The sequence below is a fragment of the Octopus bimaculoides genome, chromosome 16, assembly GCF_046866305.1.
Source record: "Octopus bimaculoides isolate indiv1 chromosome 16, ASM4686630v1, whole genome shotgun sequence".
NCBI classification, from domain to species: domain Eukaryota; kingdom Metazoa; phylum Mollusca; class Cephalopoda; order Octopoda; family Octopodidae; genus Octopus; species Octopus bimaculoides.
In genome coordinates, this window is record NC_142943.1 from 58,685,807 (window position 1) to 58,707,767 (window position 21,961).

Sequence of the window (21,961 nt, forward strand, 5' to 3'; positions counted from 1 at the left end):
TAGTGTTTTTGGTACCGAAAGACTTTCAAACTTCGTATACTTATCTATTTTGTGTTATAGAACAGAAAAATATTTTTGTATTTGAATTTATTTCATGTAAAAAATTGTCTTATTTCGATAATTTCAACCAATCACTGACAAGTATTCAGTTGTTTATATTTACTCCTTTGGCTGATTAAGCCATAGCTTCGTTTTATTTGCTTTTTTCATTTTCTTTTTTTCTTCTTCGTTTTATTTGCTTTTTTCTTTTAAAATTTGCTGTTTTACCCTAACCCTAACCCTATCACCGATAGAATTGTTTCAGAATCGTTTGTTTATGTAGTCGGCACTTAATGTATATCGACTGAATGGACGTCAGTGATTGGTTGAAATTACAGAAATACGACATGGAATAACTTAGGGATTTCTTTTTTTTTAAAGAAGACTAAGAGAAAAAGATGTTTTATATGACACATTCTACCAGTGTTCCAAGTTTCAAAGTGTTTCGTTAATGAAAAATGTGGCCCCCGTTTTAAAAAAGATCCGAAAATTCTAACTGGGCCCCTGCAAGGTCATCTGTTCTCAAAAGAAAAAAAAAAATTCTCTCTTCAGTCACACTTTCTCTCTTGACTACTTCTATCTATAGAAATATGCAAGAATGAGTCCCACTCCCAAGAATGGTAACCTCTTTTACTCTGCAATCAACCAATCTCATAAATAACTATTTCCTCTATTATTTGGAGTTTCTTTCCTTCCTCAGTTTGAAACAGTATGGTTTCTGTTGATCCAAATTAAATGTTTTTTTTTCTCTGTTATGAATCAGATTTTTCTTAATTTAAAAACTTTGGTAAAGCAACGATATTACATTTAATATTAGTAAACTCTTTGACCACAAGTAGGAAGTCCTCCTGCCTATGGTCCCCATCTGTCTCTGAACTCTTAAATTGGAAGTTTCCTGTTTGATAGCTTCATCACAGCAGGCATTGTCAAATTTGACCCAAATTCTCTCATCTCATGTGTTCTTCAGAGTTTGGTTAAATCCTCCACAATTTTTTTTTTCTGTTTGCTAATGACCTACTTGTTGTTACTTCTAACTCCACTTACTCCCATGCACATGACAACATCCTCCACTCTTCTTTAACCCTCTACAGACAGCTGTTATCATCATACAATTTAGATGCCACACCCTAGGTATAAACCGTTTCCACAAACACCCACCAATGTGAAAAAAAGAAAAAAAGAAACTGGTTTTCTTTGAAAGTGCAGGCACAATAGCTATCACACATGTCATAAAGACACAATCTAGCACTTGATAAGTCAAAATTATACAACTAAATCTATCCAAGCTGTTATGAATGCTACTCTTTATAATTTCTCATGATCATTCATGAGAACCACATAAGTATATGTCTATGAATTTGTTTTGCAAGATTCCTGATGTGTAATCATGTGTTGAAAGAGATGTTGTCATATTTTGGGATGGTCATTTATTTATTTATTTATTTATTCTTGACATCAACAATATATATACATATATAACCTCGTGGGCATCAGTACCATTTTCCTCTTTCTCCGTTCTTCCATTCTCCGAACTTTCCATCTTTCCGACGAAGGGCTACGCCCGAAACGTCATACAATCTCTCTTTCCTTTCCTGAGCGTCCAATAATACTATCCATATCACGTCCTCACTTTGTTGTTTTTTTGTTTTTTTGAACTATATATATATATATACATATATATATATATATATATATGTCTAATAATCCATAGATAAGAAAAAATATGCACTCATATTGTTGTCAATAAAGTGGGTATATTAATTAAAGTGTACAGTATTCGTATATCCGTCATGGCTATTGAACCCCTGGTACAGTGATTCCCAACTTTTTCACTATCAAGGACCCCCTTTTATTTAAATGAGTTTTCCCATGGATCCCAGGATATTGAAAGGTTTGTCAGCTTAGCATGTTGACGGATTCCCCCCACCTCCAGGACTACCTTTGCAGATCACCAGGGATCTGTGGACCACAGGCTGGGAACCACTGCCCTAGTGCAAAACCGATTGGTAAGATCAGCCGTAATAAATATATAATCTTTTCTACTCTAGGTACAAGGCCTGCAATTTTGGGGGCAGGGGCCAGTTGATTAGATGGACCTCAGTATGCAACTGGTGCTTAATTTATTGACTCCGAAAGGATGAAAGGCAAAGTCGACCTCAGCGGAATTTGAACTCAGAACATAAATACAGACGAAATACCACTAAGCATTTCATCTGGCGTGCTAACGATTCTGCCAGCAGGTCACCTTGTAATAGATATGTAATATTGTACACTTAAAGATATATATATAATCTTTATTCACAAACATCAGGTACTGGCTCAGATTATTCTCAATATTCATTTTATGAAATGCATTAGGAAGGGTATCCAACTATAGAAACTGTGCCAAAACAGACACTGGAGCCTGGCACTGTCCGATTATTGCCAGCATGGAAAATGGATGTTAAGTGATGATGGGATTGGCAAAATCAATTTTAAAATGCCTTGTAGTCTTTAGTCATATCCATTTACATCACAAGTTCACATCCCATGCAGGTCAGCTTATCTTCTCATTATTCCGGGAACAATAAAATAAATACTAGTTAAGTACTGAGGTCAATTAAATTGACTACATCCTCCTTCAAAACCAATAAAAACATAATGGCCTTGTGGTGAAATAAATAACTATTAATCGCTGACTAATATTGTTATGTCGTCACTGTAATTATGTATTAATTAACCTTTTAATGCTATTTACATTACTTTGCAAAAAAAACTTAACTACTAGTTACCACATAGATTGGATATCTGTGTTAAAGATAATGCTTATTGTGTGTGGCAAAAAGGATCAGTCCCACTGTGTGGCACCTTGGGCAAGTGTCTTCTACTATAGCCTCGGGGCTGACCAAAGCCTTGTGAGTAGATTTGGTAGACAGAAACTGAAAGCCCATCGTATAAATATGTATGTATCTAGGTGTGTGTGTCTTTGTGTCTGTGTTTGTTCTCCCCTTCATCACTTAACTGGTATTGGTGTGTTTACATCCCTGGAATTCAAAGGTTTAGCAAAGATGCCGATAGAATAAGTACTAAGCTTAAAAATAATTCCTGGGGTTGAATTGTTCAACAAAAGCACTTCAAGGTGTTGCTCCAGCATGGCCACAGTCAAATGACTGAAACAAGTAAAATAATATTATATATATATATATATATATATATATCAAAATAAGCAACAAGGATATCCAGAGGTAATGCAGTACAACCGTTTCATGCAACTCCATTTAATTGAACAATGTAATCATTACATCAATTTAAAATGCAGAGCAATCCTCAGCTGCACAAATACACAGAATTTAATATACATCTATATAACAAAACAGGAAAGTGGATGTTATCTTGTTTTTTTTTTTTTTATACAATTAATATTTCCCTAATTCTCACTTTTTAATATGTATTTTGACTAACATACATCAGCAGCTGTGACCACATACTGGATTATAAAAATGGAATAAACAGATGTGCTTCAAGAGGAAACAGCTGGGATTTATCTTAACTTCCTAGCCAGCTGGGGGAGATGTCTTCCTGGGGCTACAAGCTACAGTAGCATCGACCCTTAAGGGTTAGCCACATTTAGGTGGAAAATATACTTCACGATGTCATGCAGCTACTGTTTATATCTTGCTCAGAAATTCATTATTGCTTGTTTCCACTTTTTCAAGATCACTGACTTTTTATCACTTGAAAAAGTATATATATATTTGCATTGAGAACCACTTCCCATCGCCAACCGGTGGTTGTCACACGCTGATGATGGGTCAATACCCAGAAACTCGGGTCCATGTGTATCACGTCAGGCTGGAGATGGAACGATGACTTCCCTTTGCAAATACTGATAGGGCACAGATAGTGTGTCAATAGACAGCTGGAGGAGATGTTGCGAAAGTAGTAGTGGTGGTGGGTGGAGTCAGAAATTATATGGAAGCTCATTGGATGAGCTGTCTTCGGTCCTTGGCGGTTGGCCTCATCCATCGCCCAGTATAACATCAATTGCTTGGCCCTGGGGTGCCTTTTAGAGCGACAATTTTGCGCATGTTCTCAAGTTTGAAAAAAAAAAAAAAAAAAAAAGCTAATTTGATATCTTGGTATATTGTTTTCGACTGCATAACCTGTAAGCCGTAGTTTCTTCCTCTGTTTCTCCACTCCATCAGACACGGAGGGTCTGTAAAGGTCACGGTCGTTGTTCCATTAAAATAAAAATCCATAAAAAAAAAATTATTAAAAACTTGTTTCTGTATAAATATGTTTCTCCCTTTTTTCCGTTAGCAGCGTGGCTGATTTAGCTAGATCGAAATTCACTAAGACTCTTTCTTCAAATGAATGAATGAATGTTATTTATTTATGTTTGTTTGTTTGTTTTATAGGTTCGAAAAGAATGATAAAATCGATTCTTCTGATTCTATATCAGAATAATTATTTTTACTCTGCACTGACATGCAATCGTTGTTTGAAGGCCATAATGTTCAGTCGATTCGGAATTGACAAATAAATAAATAAATAGAGGGTAGCGGGGGGGGGGGGGGGGGTAAACGAGAGAAAGAAAGGACAGAAAATGAAATGAGAGAGAGAGGATAGGGAAGAAAACGAGATCAATAATTATCGATCGAAGGGAGATAACCCTATAACAAGGTAGTCAACGAGCACTGACTATGTGCAGGTAAAACGTCAGTAAGCTGCAGTTTACGAGTGCACATACATATTTATATAGCTTCCTGCTGCAATCAACTAAGCACACGGAATATAATAGTACTGCACGCTTCAAAGGAGTCCAAGGTGCTTGCTTGATGACTGTTTTGCAACGGATTAGAACCCCCCATTTACAATAACAAGGAGATGCGCTCACTGGTGAAAAAAAAGCGAAACTAATATATGGTGTGTTATTGTTTATTCTTCCTTTTTTTAAACGTTTGTTGTCTGTCTTTTCATTTGTTCTTTGGAATATGTTGTAACATTCTGATTGTGAATTAAGTGTAGTGTGTCTGACAATGACTCGCTAATTACTACTTTTAATTCCGTAACAAATGCCTAAAGTCGGAGCGATATATATATATATACATATATATAGTTTTAGGGAATTTGTCCCTAATATTATTATATATACATATACACACACACACATATATATATATATATATATATAGTAGCGAGAAGTTCATCGCTTTCTGATGTCTAAGAAATAAAGTAAAATAAGAATTATAGTGTTACAGCTGAGAATATATACACATCGTTCTTACACAATTTATTTACAATGATATGCACACACTCAATACAAACATTTACACAGCCTACCGCCCCTCTCATATTTATATTATATATATATATATATATATATATATATATTTATATATACATACGCATGTCAGTTGTCCATAAATTAGAAACAAAAGCACACTCGATGTAAGTAATAAAACGGATATATAGTTATATCGTCAAACAATATTGTTTGGTATCTACATACACACACACACACACTCATATTTGTGCTTGTCCGTAAGAACAAGGCTAGCAGAGTTTGAACTAACAGAACTCCATAAAATAATTACACACACACATAAATACGTGTGTGTGTGTACAATCATGCCTACCACGAACACGTGTACATCAAATTCCCGACACAGCCAGTGACAAGAGCTTGTCTTAAAAGCAACAGTGTCTTGTAATTAGTAATAATAGTAATTTTATGCAAAATTATGTTAAAGTTTTGAAATTCTGATGCTTGAAGTTATTTGAAATGCTACAATAGAATTTAATTTGTATTTTTGTCTCAACCATACAACTAACCTTATGCTGTTGTTACCATATTTTCAGTGTGTTTTCCTTGTTTCTCTTTTTTATGATTGTCAGAAAGTGGGAATGCCCACGCATACCGCCTTATCCAAATTATTTCTATTCGCTTGTTAGTTATTATTATTATTTTTTCATCGTGGCTAAACAGAATTTTAAGATATTTAAACAGGTATAGAACAGACCGACAGTTTTACACCTGTGTTTATTATATTACAATTTATATTATAGATATATTTTTTGTTCAAATGAGACAGACACACACACACACACACACACACACACACACACAGGTGTTGTTATAAATCCTGTCTGTATGGTTTTCTGCATGGGGAAAGCCTCTCTTCAAACTTCACAATGGTAACTCGGTGCTTTAACCGTCTCCCTTTACTAGTCTATAACGGTGGAAACAATGACCGATTTTCTATAAAACAATGCCTAATGCCCGACTTGTTTTATGGCTGCAGGCGTTGCAGACACGATTTAGAGAAGCTGGAGCCGGTGTTGTTTTAAATAAATACTATGATCTATTCGTTCTTATTTCATTTAAGACAAATCTATATCAATTTAAGGAGCAATAGAAGAAAATGTAATTATTATATTTCTATTTAAGTTTGTCATTTTTCTGTCTTAATTCCATTTAAGACAGATGTGGACAGTTGTAATTATAATGTAAGTGTAATTGTTATATATTTCTAATTAGTTTTCGCTTTCTTTCGCTTTTGTCTGAATGTCTCAGGATGCGGTCTTCTATGAAGGTATACAGCTTAACGTTTTTTAAAAATTAATGTATCTCATCTTTTTCCCCATCTAATATTAATTATATAACGTTCTTAGATATATAAATTTTAAGACAGTAGGGTATGATTTAAGGGATATTTGACTGCTATTTTTAGCAGGTCGAGCGACTACGTAGAGGCTCTCTTGTTGGCTCATTAAGAAAGCTAATTATCGCCTAATTAATAAAAGGGTAAATCTCTCACCAAGCTGCGAATGTGACCGTTTCGATTCTTTGACTGTAGCGATTTAATTTAATTCACTTCTGTCGTTAAAGTCCTTGAGAAATGGATGAATGTCACACATTCTTACATTATTTTCCCTTTGTAAACTCGGCAGCTGACGCTTTTGTAAAGAATTAATGTTAGTGAAATTATTGTGGTTTCAATTCCGATTTAAACAATTGTGCTTTATGGCGGTAATACCTTTGGGAAGACACGGCTGTCACAACATAATCATTTTCTCATTTTCAAAGTCTTTTGTGTTACAGTAAAACAAACCAATAGTATTTATTCAGTTGATTGATTTGAATGTGGTCAACAAACCTTGTCAGATCTATCGTCCCTTAGGGAACTTCTATGTGGCCGTTCAAACTGGCTAGTAATAGCAGTCAAACTTTCAACTCTCATCCAGCCAGCTTAAAAAGGGAAAGGAAAAAAAAATCGGACACATATGACAAAATAGGTTTGGATACACAAAAAGATGGGATGGTCAAGGTTTGGGCGCTGTTCATTATAGTCATGACTGGATCAAGATTAACCAGTGGCTAAATAACAATGACCTGCCTTTGCTAATTGGTCTGCTTTGCTAGGATTGATCTGAGAGGCTAAGCAACTACATCAACCCATAATTTATCAAGCTTAATTAAAATGTAAATCAAATAGAAACTTTGAAAAACTAACACTTGGAATAGATGAATCGGTTTTCATTCTTTGTTGTGGAAGGGCTTCATTTCACATAATCTTTCGAAGAGAGAAATTATAAAGAAAGATTAAAAACGAAAACGCATGCACACTACTTCAATTTTTTTCCCCATGCCCGAAGGAAAAAAAAAGGAAAAACCAACGTTACATAGACTTCTAGATAAACTATTTAGATTTTACAGTTGATTTTTTTATAAGTCAGTTCTTTGTTCGGGTCATAATCTCTCTTCACATCCGATATTTGGGCGTTGAATGTAAAAAAAGGTTATCTTGTTACGATATGATACGCTTCATTAGATTACAGCTCATGCATTATTATTGTTGTACAACCTATGACTAATAACAATTATCTACTTCTTCCCCCCCCCCCCACATTTCTCTCATACAAGCTCAATCAGCTGAAAGTAAATCCTTTTATACCTTCACACAAAACACTATGATATGAATCAGCTCCAAAGTACTTGACCGGCACTTTATTTTATCGAACCGGAAGGATGATAGGCGACGCCGAATTCAAATCCCTTCGAGGTCGACTTCCATGGGGAACGTAAAGGCTTCATGCCTTCTACGTGAAATATATAGAGCTAAGTGTAAGCTACCTTACTTTAGATGGTGAACCGAAAATAACGACTAATTTCTTGAAATTACAAATCTAATGAGAAAAAAAAAAAAAAATTGTAGCGTCAATGAAAATTTGTTTTCAGAAGAAGCAAGGGAGAGAACTCTCGAAAATTTAAATCTACTTGAAATATGCAAGAAGGATGCGGGGCAGAGAAGTGAATTTGATCATAGGTGATAAGTTCGGACACGTTCTGGTCATATTTGGACCTCCTTGACGAATCTTAAATCAACTAAGAATTTGTGTCAAGAGATATACTCTTTTTACTCGTGTATAATACGAGAAACTTAATGCCAAAAAATATCACGATAAAATTAGTGACGTGGGTGAGAGGCAGCGTATTCGTGAGAAATATATTCGGGAAGCAAAACTAAACTATACTTCCGGCTCAGCTCACCAGACGACATACGCACAATCTCTCTCTCTCTCACACACACAAGCCTTCAGCTTATATGTATGTGTTTGTGTTAGGGGTCGGAGCATATTGCTGCCATTCACCAATAGCAGCTAAGTGTATATATATATATACAACTATCATCACGCAACATGCTCGAAACCATTAAGGGTCTCCGAGAGAAATCGGATTCGGGATAAGGTATGAGGGTGTCATCTCAAAATTCAATGAACGGGCCCCTTATTAGCTTTCTGGACCTCCGACCACGTCTTTCGTTGGCCCCTAGATGGGAAAGCATTATGCTTGTGGGGTGGGAGATAAAAGGTATTACTGATTTTTAGGTACATGTCGGGTCGCAAAACTTGCTGAGTTTGTCATGAGACCTCGGACTCAAAGCCGAAATTTAATCCTGTTTCCATGGTGTAGTACAAAGCCCCCTTTACCTCTGAACGGGTCCATGTCGGTCTGTTGCAGGGAGAACTTCCCGGCTATTGCTAGAATTCGTTTACAGCTGAGTGAACTGGAGCGCAGCGTATCATTCAGTTTGGGGAATCGAAATCAACATCCGACACGAGTACTACACCTTAGCCACTCGGCCACGTGCCTTCACTGCGTTACTTGTCCTTGGGTAAAATGCGGTGGTACTTTTTTTGTGATGGGGTGGTGGTGGATTGGCAGAATCGTTAGAGCATCTGACAAAATGCTTTGCGTTATTTCTTTCGGCTCTTCACGTTCTCAGTTCAAATCCTGCCGGGGTCAACTTTCTGTTTCAGCCTTTCGGGGACAAATAAACTACCAGTCGAGCACTGAAATCGATGTAATCGACTAACATCCTTCTCTAAAAAAAAATTAAAAAAAAAAAAAAAATTTTTTTTTAAATCGCTAAAACTTAAAATTAGAAACTAGTTTTTGTGAAAACCTGATTTGACACTGATTTGACAAATTAAAATATTCCTTTCGATTATAGATACAAGGACTGAAATTTCGATGGGAAGAGCTAGTCGATTATTTTATCAACACTGAAAGGATGAAAGGCGCAGTCGACCTCGGCGGAAATTGAACTTAGAACGTAAAGACGGGCAAAATGGCGCTAAACATTTTACGGAAAAGGCCGATCTTTGGTAAAGATCGCCGAAGATACTTTTTACGGAAAAGGCCGATATTTAGGATTCGTACCGTAAGATCGCCAACATTTTGTCCGACTCGCAAACAATTCTGCCAGCTAGACAAATTAATATAATGACGTTAGGAATTTTCCCATGGGTCCCTTCTGCACGAAACCCTTATGTATACGTGCAAGCTATCATTTCTGAACTAGCGAAACGAAAATAACTTTTAATTAATTGAAATTACAACCTTAATGAGTATGAAAAAATTAATTGGTGTTAAAAATAGTTTTCAGATGGTTTATTTTAATAGGAATTATGCAAGGATTAGAGTGGAAGGAAGTTGGGTCTTTTGGCAACCGTTGTGACAATCCCAGACCTGTGTTTAGTTGTACCGAGAGAAAATTTTCATTACTTCTATTTTTCATTAGAGTTATAATTTTAATTAATTAATTACATTTTTTTATCACCATCTCAAGTATGGTAGTTTGTTTCTAGTTATGTAGCTACACGTTCTCCATACTGAAAATATGTTTGGGAAATTTTCCAAAATCATTTAAAAACTTTTTATATTTTTTAAAATCTTTTTCTCACTAGGTTTGTAATTTCAATAACTTAGAAATCATTTTCGTCTCACCATTTTAAGTATGGTTAATTCATACGCCTTTTGTGCTTCCTTCCACCTAATCTATTAACACACTTAAAAAAATTTTTTTCGACCATACGGTCATTTATTTTCTGAAGTACAATTTCTTTAAAGCACAAACAAATAGACATACATACATACATACATACGCACGTGTGTAGGAAGCGAGTTGTTAAAATCGTTAACGAGTCGGATAAAATGCTTGGCAGTATTTTCCTTTTTCCGGCTTTACGTTCCGGGCTCAAATTCCATCAAGATCGACTTTGCCTTTAATCCTTTCGAGGTTGGTAAAATAGTTATCAGTCGAACATTTGGGACAAAGCAATCGATTTACCTACGCCCTTAAAATTGTTGGCCTTGCGCCAAACTTTGAAACCATAAACATATATGCATACATAAACACATACACATATATATGCAAATATACATGCATACATACACACATAAATACATGCACACATATACATCAATGCACACATATACATAGATACACACACATGCATAGATACGCATGCATACATACGTAGATACATACACACATGCATATATACATACGTACTTACACACATGCGTGGCTGTGTGGTAAGAAGCTTGCTTCCCAACCACATAGTTCCGGGTTCAGTCCCAATCGTAAGCTAGAATCAACCTCGGATTTTGTTCACCAGACAAAGCAAATATGCTTGCGCTCAATCATAAGTACAACTTAACTGTAAACACACTTGAGAGGAGATAGTTCTCTCAGAAACAGTGTCAGGGAGCCTGTTTCGATATCTTGGTAACACACGTTGCTTAATTTTTTTCGGCAAGTTAAGGCGGCGATGTGACAGAATAGTTAGCACGCCAAGCCAAATTTTTAGCGGCCTTTCGTCTGTCTTTGCGTTCTGAGTTCAAATTCCGTCGAGGTCGACTTCACCTTTCATCCTTTCAGGACCGATAAAATAAGTACCAATAAAGCACTTGAGTCGATGTCATCGATTTCCCACCATTGCCGCAAAGACGGACGAAATGCCGCCAGGCATTTCATCCGGCGTGCTAACGATTCTGCCTGCTCGCCGCCCGCAATAAAATTGTAATGTTAGAAAGGTAGAATAAGATGGTGAGCTGGCAGAATCGATAGAGCCCGCGGCGGGGATGTTTAGCAGCATTTTGTTCGTCTTTACGTTCTGAGTTCAAATTACGCTGGTGTTGACTTTGCATTTCATCCTTTCGGAATCGGTAAAATAGGTACAAGTTGATTACTGGAGTCGATGAAATCGACTTACCTTCGGTCTTGCTGGCCTCGTACTAAAATTTGAAACCAATATTAAAAAGGTACAATATTACAACATAGCGTCATTTCATCTGTCTATATGTTCTGAGTTCAAATTCCGCCTGGGTCGACTTTGCCTTTCGTCCTCTTGGCGTTGATGTAATCGACTTACTCCCCACCTCTGAACTTACTATCCTCGTGCCAAGATTTGAAGCCAATATCAAAAGGTAGAAAGACCATAATAACGTGTGTGTATGTGGTGGCCACATTACTCACTCTCTCAGTGAAATATGATTTATTTCTAGTGCATGCTATTAGAAAAGTAGCCAGCTTCAGGAAAAGCCTGGTTTCGATACCCAGGTGAAACCAATCTCCACGTCACTTACATCCTCTTTCTTATAAATCTACACTGGGTCATTACACACATCAAAGCTACTGCATGTACCAAATCCTCTGGGCATGTTACCCGAAAAAAAAATTATGATGTTGACATAATATTCAAGCGGCTGAGTGGTTTCGCATCTGTTTACTGAAGGCCATAAAATAGATGCGAAGCACTGGTCTTTAAAAGACTTTTCATCTATAGCTGTGGTTCCTTGAAGCAATTAATATTGTATCTATTACGATATTTATAACGTCGTATTTAGCAATAGATACAAGAGCTACTCAATATTACAGTATTTTAATGATATACGTAAAGATGGAATCGATCTCTCAGTTTTTCTATCGCTTATTCATGGTTTACAACTAATTTTTCTCTCAGAGTAAGGCCTCGGCCCTTGGATTTGAAACTGTCAAATTACCATTTCTTAAATGACAATGATAATCGTTGTCATAGTTATCACTATGGTCGTATGTCTACTATTTTAACGTATATTCCATGCCTCATACTACCAAGCCTTCTGAAGCCCGTCTCTAAGCACCCCCACGAATATCTGTTGTCTTAACTTTATATGCACTTCCGTACCCTGTAGAGACAAAGTGACCCACTGGTTAAAGTATAAGACTAATAAGGGAGCGTTAGTCTATACCCACTGTAAGTGTCTCGTATTTCTGGGCAAGCTAGTTTATTTTACATTGCCGAATTTCACTGAATTGCCGACGTGGGGGAAAAGGTACGAGTTCATCTGAAAATGTCACCCGCAATAGACTGACCGTTTTAGCCAGCGGAAGAGTTATCGCCCATTCGCTTTACGCCTTGAAACTAAGCTCAAAGTTTGGCTTGTCAAAAGACAGTCGGTACTTCAGAAGTGTTTTGTTTTTTTTACATACACACACCGGCGTAATACCATCATTTGACTACTATATCTGTGTTACACCTTTATTATAAAGCGCTCATGGACGCAATGGACTGCTACCTGTAGTAGAATTTGAAACTGATCTTAAAGAGCGTGCCCTTTAACTAAACCTGAAGTGTACTCACTAAAATACTGCACCACTAACCGGACAAAAGAAAATTACACACACACACACACACACACACGGAGGCTCTATATGGTTACTCACTTGCTAAATATAGCAGCCAAATATCCCTCTAATTACACTACCCGGTCTTAGAAGAGAAGGACATTCTTTAGATAATGCAATCCGATATACTCATGAAAAAAATTAGAAGATATATTATTCCTGAATAATAAAAAATAAATAGATCGTCACAGTTGGAACGCCTTTGGTTATATGTCTGCTTGACAAGGGCTAACCTAACAATAAGAGGCACTGTCAACCTGTCTTTTCCCAAACAACAAAGGCTCCTTTATGTAGTTGTTCCACTTGCTAGAAGTAATAGCCAAATCTCTCTGAATCCATACCTTGTGAAAAAAGGAACATGTTGATTACTGAGGTTCATTATTCTTGGAAGAAAGGGTGGGGAACGCACAGTTGGGGATTGGAAATATGGCTGCGAGCATGAATCTAAACAACGTAGCTCGCCTTCTAAAGTACTGTTTAGCAGAAAGAAAAGTTGGAAACGTTGCTGTATAACTTTTCCAAAGTTTATGTGAAATGAAATAGCTTCAACTGGGGATTGAAACTGCGTCGCAGTATTAATTCTCTTTAGTAATTACCAACTTTTTTTTTTCTTCTCAGTCCACGAAAAATGTACTAAAAGTACGTAAAGTATTCTTTTCTACTCTAGGCACAAGGCCCAAAATTATGGGGGAGCGGAGAGCAGTCGATTAGATCGACCCCCCCCCCCCCAAAAAAAACCACCCGTTAAAAAAAATTTTCATTTTCGGCTACGGGGAATACGAATCTGCAAAAAAATTGGCAAAAATCGGCACTTTTAAATAAACCCCCACCCCATCCCCATTTCCTTAATTTTTTTTTAATTGTCTCAGAATTTTTTTTTTTTTTAAATTATGCAGAAAAATACGGAGATTATGATTCTGAAATAAAATTTCCAAACATTTTTGTAAAATTTCTTTTTAAGAATTTTTCTTTTTTTTTTTTTTTTTTTTTTCTGAATATGCAGAAAAATACGGACATGATGATTCGGACAAAAATTTCAAAACATTTTTGTAGTTACGGTTAGGGCTTTAGGGTTAGTGTTGGGGAAAAAAAGTCAAAATTGAAGAATTTTTTTTGGGGGGGGGATTTAACAATGCCAATTTTTGGGAATTTTCCGGAACCTCAGTATCCGAAAACGAGGCTTTTTGGCAAAAAAACAAAAAAAAATTTGAATAAACAAATTTGGGAGAAAATGGCGGAGGGGGAGTCTTTTACCAATATGCAACTGGTACTTAATTTATCGAATGATAATCGTTGTCATAATTACCACTATAGTCGTATGGGACGAAAGGCAAAGTCGACCACGGCGGAATTTGAACTCAGAACGTAAAAACAGACGAAATACCGCTAAGCATTTCGCCCGCCGTGCTAACGTTCCTGCCAGCTCGTCACCTTAAATACATAAAGTATGTATTACATGGTATTACATTTTTAAAGTTTTGTAGAATTTAAATTGTTTTAAAAGAGAGGCGAGTAGACACATTGTGCTTTGATGCAAAGGAATATGCATGCACCGATATGATGTTTAAAAAAAAAAAAAAAACCACTCAAGTTTTGCAAAATATCCTAGCACTTTCCGACTCGCCTCTAAAACTTGCGGCACATTTGTGCTTTAAGTGTGTTTTGCAAACGTCTAATCTAGCAAAAAATCCAAAATCCAAGGAAACTAATGATTGTGTTAATTGGAAAGTTGGATAAGTATATTCGGCGCGAAGGTTATAAAATCTAACGTTTTCGGGATTAACTTTTCGTCCGGGAAGGAGGAGGAAAGGTGCCATTGTCACCCTCAATAATTGGTCGTTTAAAGCCCAGGAGAGCACAAAACGTACCGAGGGGCCGTACGTTTGATTCTTTATCATCAGCACTGCAATGAGATATGGGTTAAAATAATTGATTCTCCAATGGCACAGTCTATCTGGCTGTACATAGTTCCACAGCTCTGAAACAATTTACTGTTGTTGATCCTTAAATATGATCTTGCTGTGACCAGTGGATTGGATCAAATCCTAAACTATGTCACTGCGAAGCGGATTTCTCAACTATATAGCGATTAGTGGGAAGACATAAATTAGAAAGAGCTACAGCCAGTAGGAAAATCGCATGCGACGTAACTGGGCGCGAGACGAGAAGGATAAGGGTTCGGATTTAAGTAATCAATGTATCAGTTAAAGATCAGAATAGGAGAAAGAGAGAACACTGGACATGTGAAAGGTGGTAAAGTCGTTGCTGAGCCCTTGGTTGATCAGACATAACAGACTTTCCAAAAAATCCTAATCACTACATTGTCCTCGTTTTTCTTCTTCTTTTAAGTGTGAATTAGGGGACGTTTGACTGTTATTTCAAATAGGTCGAACGTCCGTGTAAAGATATCCTCGCTGACGAGAGAAAGAAATAGTTGTAGGCTATATTGTTAAATAAAAACTTGTCTATCAGGTTTCGCGGCATTTTTATGCAACATGATGCTTGTGGCTTTTCTTTGCCATCCTACATATTTTGATTACATGTTAAGATTTATATTTTCATTTTATATAGTTTTTGTATAAATTGTTTTCCCACCCATTACGACGATTGAAGGCTTACCTACATAAGGTCACATTTGAAAGACAATAAAAGTGTTCAACTCCAGGTCAATACTGATCGAACACGCAAACCCATTATCAAAAGCATTTTAAGGTTGTTTCTTTTATTTATTATTTAATGACTGCAATATGTGATTTGAACGAAATTTGCTTGCTGTTTCTAGCAAGGCGAGCAACGGTTTTTTATTTTCCTGGTTAGGGTTTTTGTTACGCCGAAAATGGGTGGTGTACGTATTCTTTACCTCCGCCGGTCAGCCTTCATCGGGCAGCTCTGTGGTCGAAGGCATCCTAAATGTGACCGTCTCGTCCTTTTGTAAATCTAGGACTACGCTGTGACTAATATGTCCTTCGTTTTATGTGACTGCTGATTGTAATTTGTGAGAGATTTGGCAGCTAATTCTCAGAGGATGAGTGACTTACATAGAGCTTCCTCAAAGGTTTTTGTAAATAAAACTGACAGAGGGCTAGGGCCTGCGAGGACTGAAAAAGACGAGGACAAATTACTATGTTAATAAAATTTAGATGTTTTTTCGACTTTTATAACTTGTCCAACTCAACTGAGAAGAATGGAGGATCCATGAAAAGATCCGAAAGGAATATAAAGATGGAAATTGTATTTAATCTTTTTATAAAGAGTTAGCGTGGGGTATCCCCTAATATTTTGGTGGCGATGGCAGTTATATAAAGAATTACAAAGAATTAAAATTATAGTTTTAGTAAAAAGAGAGACAAGCTCAAATTTTAATATTGATTAAATGCGAAAAGCAATCAAAAATGAGTCTCGGACGTCACAGTCAGCGATTCTTTTGCTCTCTCCCACATCCAGGATGGTGCGGTAAATCGGGGGGGGGGGTGTCACTGCTTCCGTAGCCGAACGGAGCAGAAGTATCAGGACCTGTGGAGTTTGAGACGTTTGGAGGGATTGGGCCACTAACCGCGAGGCGTTTGTTATCGTTGGCGGTTCGCCTCACCGAAGTATCAGGTGATGCCCCGTGAGGGCGCTTGGCTTTTCCAACGTCTTAGCCTCGCCATTGACCCTGGTAATGCTGCAAGTGCTGGTTTGCGATCAATAGGTCGACTTTGCCTCTCTTCCTTTCGGGGTCGATAAATTAAGTACCAGTTACGCACTAGGGTCGATGTAATCGACTTAATCCCTTTGTCTGTCATTGTTTGTCCCCTCTATGTTTATCCCCTTGTGGGCAATAAAGAAATAAGAAGCACTAAGTGCTGTATCGATGTTTCTTTTTTCCATTTTCCTTTTTTCTCTTTCTTTTCTTTGTAAAAACTGTATTAGTGTACTCCGAACATGTTTCGGTCATACTGGACCTCCTTAACGAATCTTAATTTAACCGTTACTGCCTTTATTAAATGACGATAGTATATCGGATTTTTCTGAATGAATGCGTGTCATTATAACACTTTACTAGTGAAATTAACCATTTATCATACATACAATAGTGTGGGTTTCCCAAATAGTTAAAAATTGCAACAAGCTGTGTACTATTGATATATAATCCTTAAATAACAAAACTATTTAAAGAACAAAGGTGTGCGTATGGAAATAAACTAGACTCCACATCAGTGTTACTTATTTTATCAAAGCTCTCGTGATATTTACTGAAAATCGTGGGGTCGAAAAGCTGATGGTTTTAACTTTTTTTTTTTTTTTTTGAAATTCTGTAATAGAATTCCAAAAATCATTCAGCGTTACTCATGAAATACTTAACGTTTCTATGTTCAAATCCCAATGCGATCAACTTGAGCCTTTCATCTTTTAGAGATCGATAAAAATAAAGTGACAGTCAAGAAATTGGGGTAGATTATCAACTAAACCCCTTTTCCTCGAAATTACTGACCCTTCTGCTTAAATTAGAAACAATTATTATTTGAGACTCATATAGTTAATTTTCTTTTAGAAGTTTAGAACTAATAAACTGTTAGAGATTTTTTTCATTTCGTGAATAAAGGGAAGCCCGTTTGTGTATCTACCAACCTTGCCTCACTAGTTTATGTCCCGGTTGAAAAGCAGTCATAAAACATCTAGTTAAGGCTAACTTACTTCATATGTTGACTCGACGAATTTTACAATGTTAAAACATATACACATTTTGAAATAAAAGACACATTCAGCTCATAATTTCATCTGAATAGTGTTTCTTACACTGTATTCCCCCGTTTACTAGTCAACTATTTTCCCTTCCACGCCCTCCCACAGTATCTGATAAGCAAAAATGTAGTCTTTGTTTACAACAGTTTATTACATAACATTAACGACTTTGTAACTAATTTCACAGTAATATCTTTAAAAAAAAATCAACATTAAGGAAAATAAACCTAGCATAAAACAGTGGAGATGATGAGTTGTAAAGAACTTTTCAACATAGAAAACGATTTCCCCTCACTGGAATTCCTCAATTTCCACCTGCAATCTTGAAATTTCCTCTCGGAGTGGGGAGGAGTTTCCCCACTCCTACACACATCTCTGGTTTAAGAATTGCCGAGTTAGAACAAGAAAGAGTTACTGTCTGCAGATTACAGTGAGTTAGTGAAAAGCATAATTAAAAATAAACTGAATTAAAAAATAAAAACTTAACCAAACTTCATCGTGTAAAAAAAAAAAGAAAACGAAGTAGGTGTCTTAAAATAGAAAGAAAGTAAAACGAATAGAAACAAAAACAAAACGGTGTTTGAAAGAGAGTATGAGAAGTTTGGAAGAGAAAATAGAAAATGTTAGTTATAATAAATAATTTAAGAAATAAACTTTTCACCTCTCACCTACTTCATAGAAGTTCAGTTTGCTCTTAGCTTCAACACGTTTCATAAACCAACTAACTTCTCTCTTTCTCTCTCACACACATATACATACATACATGTTCAGGTCTTACTCCGTCTTTTTAATCTTTCTTTTTCTCTTACTCCCTTTCACTCTCTTTCTCACACAGACTTTTTATCCTTTCTCTTTCTCTCACACTTGCATGAAGACATGCAATTGATCACATATATATACCCATATGTGTGTGTATTATAGATATATACATATATATTATAGTCACAAGTTTAGTGTCTTCCACACTCATTAACACTTTTTCTTCTCACCTCACTTCACCCCATACATAAACGGCCATTCAAGTTTACTCAGTTACACACGTCTTTCTGTAATCTCATATGCTCACTCCCTTACATATATATACATACTTACACATACACACATGTAACAAACCAGCTTTATCAGCCCAGCATTATTATCTGTACTTGTCTGTGAGAAATGGACGCAGCCAAGTTAAATATGAAGATAGCGAAAGACTACTTCACCAGTAGTCAAAATATTATTTTATTTCCTTCCAGAGACTTCGGGAAACGGAAATTTATCAGTTTGAGCTCAGAAAAGCAACGTGTTCAATCGGCGAAGGACACCCAAAACAACATGCGGTCTCGTAAGTAAACAATCCAAATTATTTTATTATAATTGCAAAGTTTTGCTTCTTTCGACCAACTACTGTTTTCAGTATTACCAATTTTCAACATCAATTGAAATACCAATGAATCTCTGCATTTCCTTTATAAATATACATAAAAGTTTGGCAATGCAAACAGGAAAAATAGAACTCAAAACATGTGTGCGTGTGTGTATATATATATATATATATATATATATATATATACACATGCACATATATACACATATATATATTCTAATGTCTTCTTCGTTGGTTTTGATTCCCTAACTATTGCGAAGGAACTGCAGAGATTTGGTAAACGAACATTTTTTTTTCTTTATTTTCTTTTCTCATTGGCATCAGACTTTGACCTAGTTTCATTTTTGATTGAAAGTATCTTTGGACTGTTTATTTACACGTAAACATAACTAGTCAATCGACATTTTTACACTCCTTGAGGGGCGATATCGGCTTCAGATTTCAAGCAGCAATTGTCAAACGAAACTCAGCTTGGGTGTCACACACACACACACACACACACACACACACATTCTAACATGATACTTATTTCTGTTTTCAGTATGTATAAACTACATCAAATTATTTGGGCTGCGTTTCTTATTACCTTCTGTAGTGCGTTCATTTCATTTCATATATATATATATATATATATATAACACACACACACACACACACACACACACACACACACACACACACACACACACACCTATGTAATATGTGTAGTGAGTATGTGTAATTATTTTAATAGATATAAGTGTTTATTTGTGTCGCCATCGTCATTTCTGCGCCGGTTTTTTCCACCCTGGCAGTGGCTGTGCGGAAGTTGTTGAAGCAGTATTCTTCAACTAAGCTACCTTCTCAAAGCTGCTTTTTTTCTTGTTGTTGTTATTGTTTTTAAAGTAAGGCAGTTTATTCCGCAACTTCATATGAATTGTCGAACTTTTTGTGTGGGGGGACCAGGCATAAACGCAATCTCGGCTAGCTAAACCTAATTGTTGCACACATACTTGCATGTGCACACACGAAAACGCACACGTGTGTGTGCGCGCGTCCTTAGGTATCTGGAAAGCCTAGCGGTAGACTAAGAACCAGATGGTTGGATATTATCCATAGTCTCAGTTGGTCATGCTTGAGAATCCATTCGCAAAGTCTAATGAAGCTGCTTCTGATAGGACCCAATAAAGGAGTCCTCTATCTCCACAAACATCCCAAGAATTGTGGGCTGCGCAGAGAAGATAGCTAGCTAGATATGTTTATATGTACACATGGACAGAATTTTGGAATAAATGTACTGTGTGTCCGTCATGAGAAAGGAAACGGGTAATTTTCAGTTTTTTTGGCATTTTCCTTCCCCCACTCCACCCTACTTTGGTAACATTTTCCTTTCCATGAGAGACATCTGACTGAAAACTCACACACAATACACAACAGGCCTCCACACGGCTTCCAGCCACTAAATTTCACCTCAAGCCACCTATCAACCTGTGGCCACAAAAGAAGCACCAGCTCGATGTGCCCGCCCCCCTGCACACTCACACACACACAGCAGGCGCTCATGCGGCAAATTTTGCCCTTAAAGCACCAGTATGCATGCGACCACAACAAATAATCACTTGCTCAAGGAAACAAACTCAAAACCAGGTGATTGCAAAACGAATTTCAAATATTTAAAGTCAAACAAGTAAATGAAAAATTACTTCATTGTTGAGCAGATTCTAAATATATCATTGGCTATTGTGGGACATGCCATTGCCAGACAAACATTGAAGTCACAGCTACTCTGCATTTCAGTCTAATAATAATAATAATAATTATAAATTTATTCATTTTTTTTGCTTGTTAAATTTTGTCCATATTTGGGCATCAAATTCAAGGATTTTAGTTGACCCTACCCTCTTTTAATACTATTTCTGGTGCTTTGGATTGCATTACCTATGTTCAGTCGTTTGCTAGATGAAGGCATCAGCATGTTCTATCCGCCAACCATGGTTTGATGTAGAGGCCATGAATTTGAGCTTGAGTTTATACTCATTAGATGAGCCTACTCTGCTACACTTGCTTGAGGAGTGCAGTTTTTACATTCTTACCTAGGAGGAGTCAAGTCGATTACATTGACCCCAGTGCTCAGCTGGTATTTTATTGACCCCCAACAGGAAGAAATGCAAAGTCAGCCTTGATGGAATTTGAACTCAGAACCTAAGGACATGAAATACCACTAAGCATTTTGCCCAGAATCCGGCATGCTAGCAATTCCACCAGCTCACCATCTGGTACTTACTTTATTAATATTGTCAGGAATAAAGTGCATGTTGTACTTGACATTAAAATATAACCCAGACAGGCTTAAATGCTGGTATTTTTATGTAGTCATGGCTTAATGGTGAAGATGTTCCCCTCAACTTCTTGGTTCCAAGCTTTGCTGCACTGCAGGTGCCCTCTACTACAATCTTCATAGTACTGGTCGCATAAGAAAGGCAGTTAATACATGCTGTAAAGAGGTTGGTATCAGAATGGCATCCAGCTGTAGAAACCATACCAAAGTAGATAGTGGAGCATGAGGCAGTCCTTAAAAGCCTTTGGATCCTGTGAAACCATCCAGTCCATGCAACATAGAAAGTGATATTAAATGATAATGATATATATCAACCACTGTAGAGTGGTTGGCATTAGGAAGGTCATCCAGCCATGGAGACCACATTAAAGCTGATATTGGAACTAGATACAGTCCTGCAGTCCACCAGATCTTGTCAGACCATCCAACCCATACCAGCCTGGAAAATAGACATTAAATGATGATGTTATATAGTGCTGGTGCCACGTAAAGCAGCACACAGCCAACCCTGTA

General features: G+C 36.8%; 1 long non-coding RNA gene across 1 annotated transcript in view; it reads right to left on the reverse strand.

Moving 5' to 3' along the window:
• LOC106877884 (uncharacterized) overlaps positions 1-18,565 on the reverse strand; it is a 28,928-nt gene extending 10,363 nt beyond the window's left edge. The window contains exon 1 of the long non-coding RNA XR_001410429.3: positions 18,431-18,565. This is a non-coding gene — a long non-coding RNA (uncharacterized LOC106877884). The remainder of the gene's footprint in view (positions 1-18,430) is intronic.
• Positions 18,566-21,961: the final 3,396 nt, after the last annotated feature.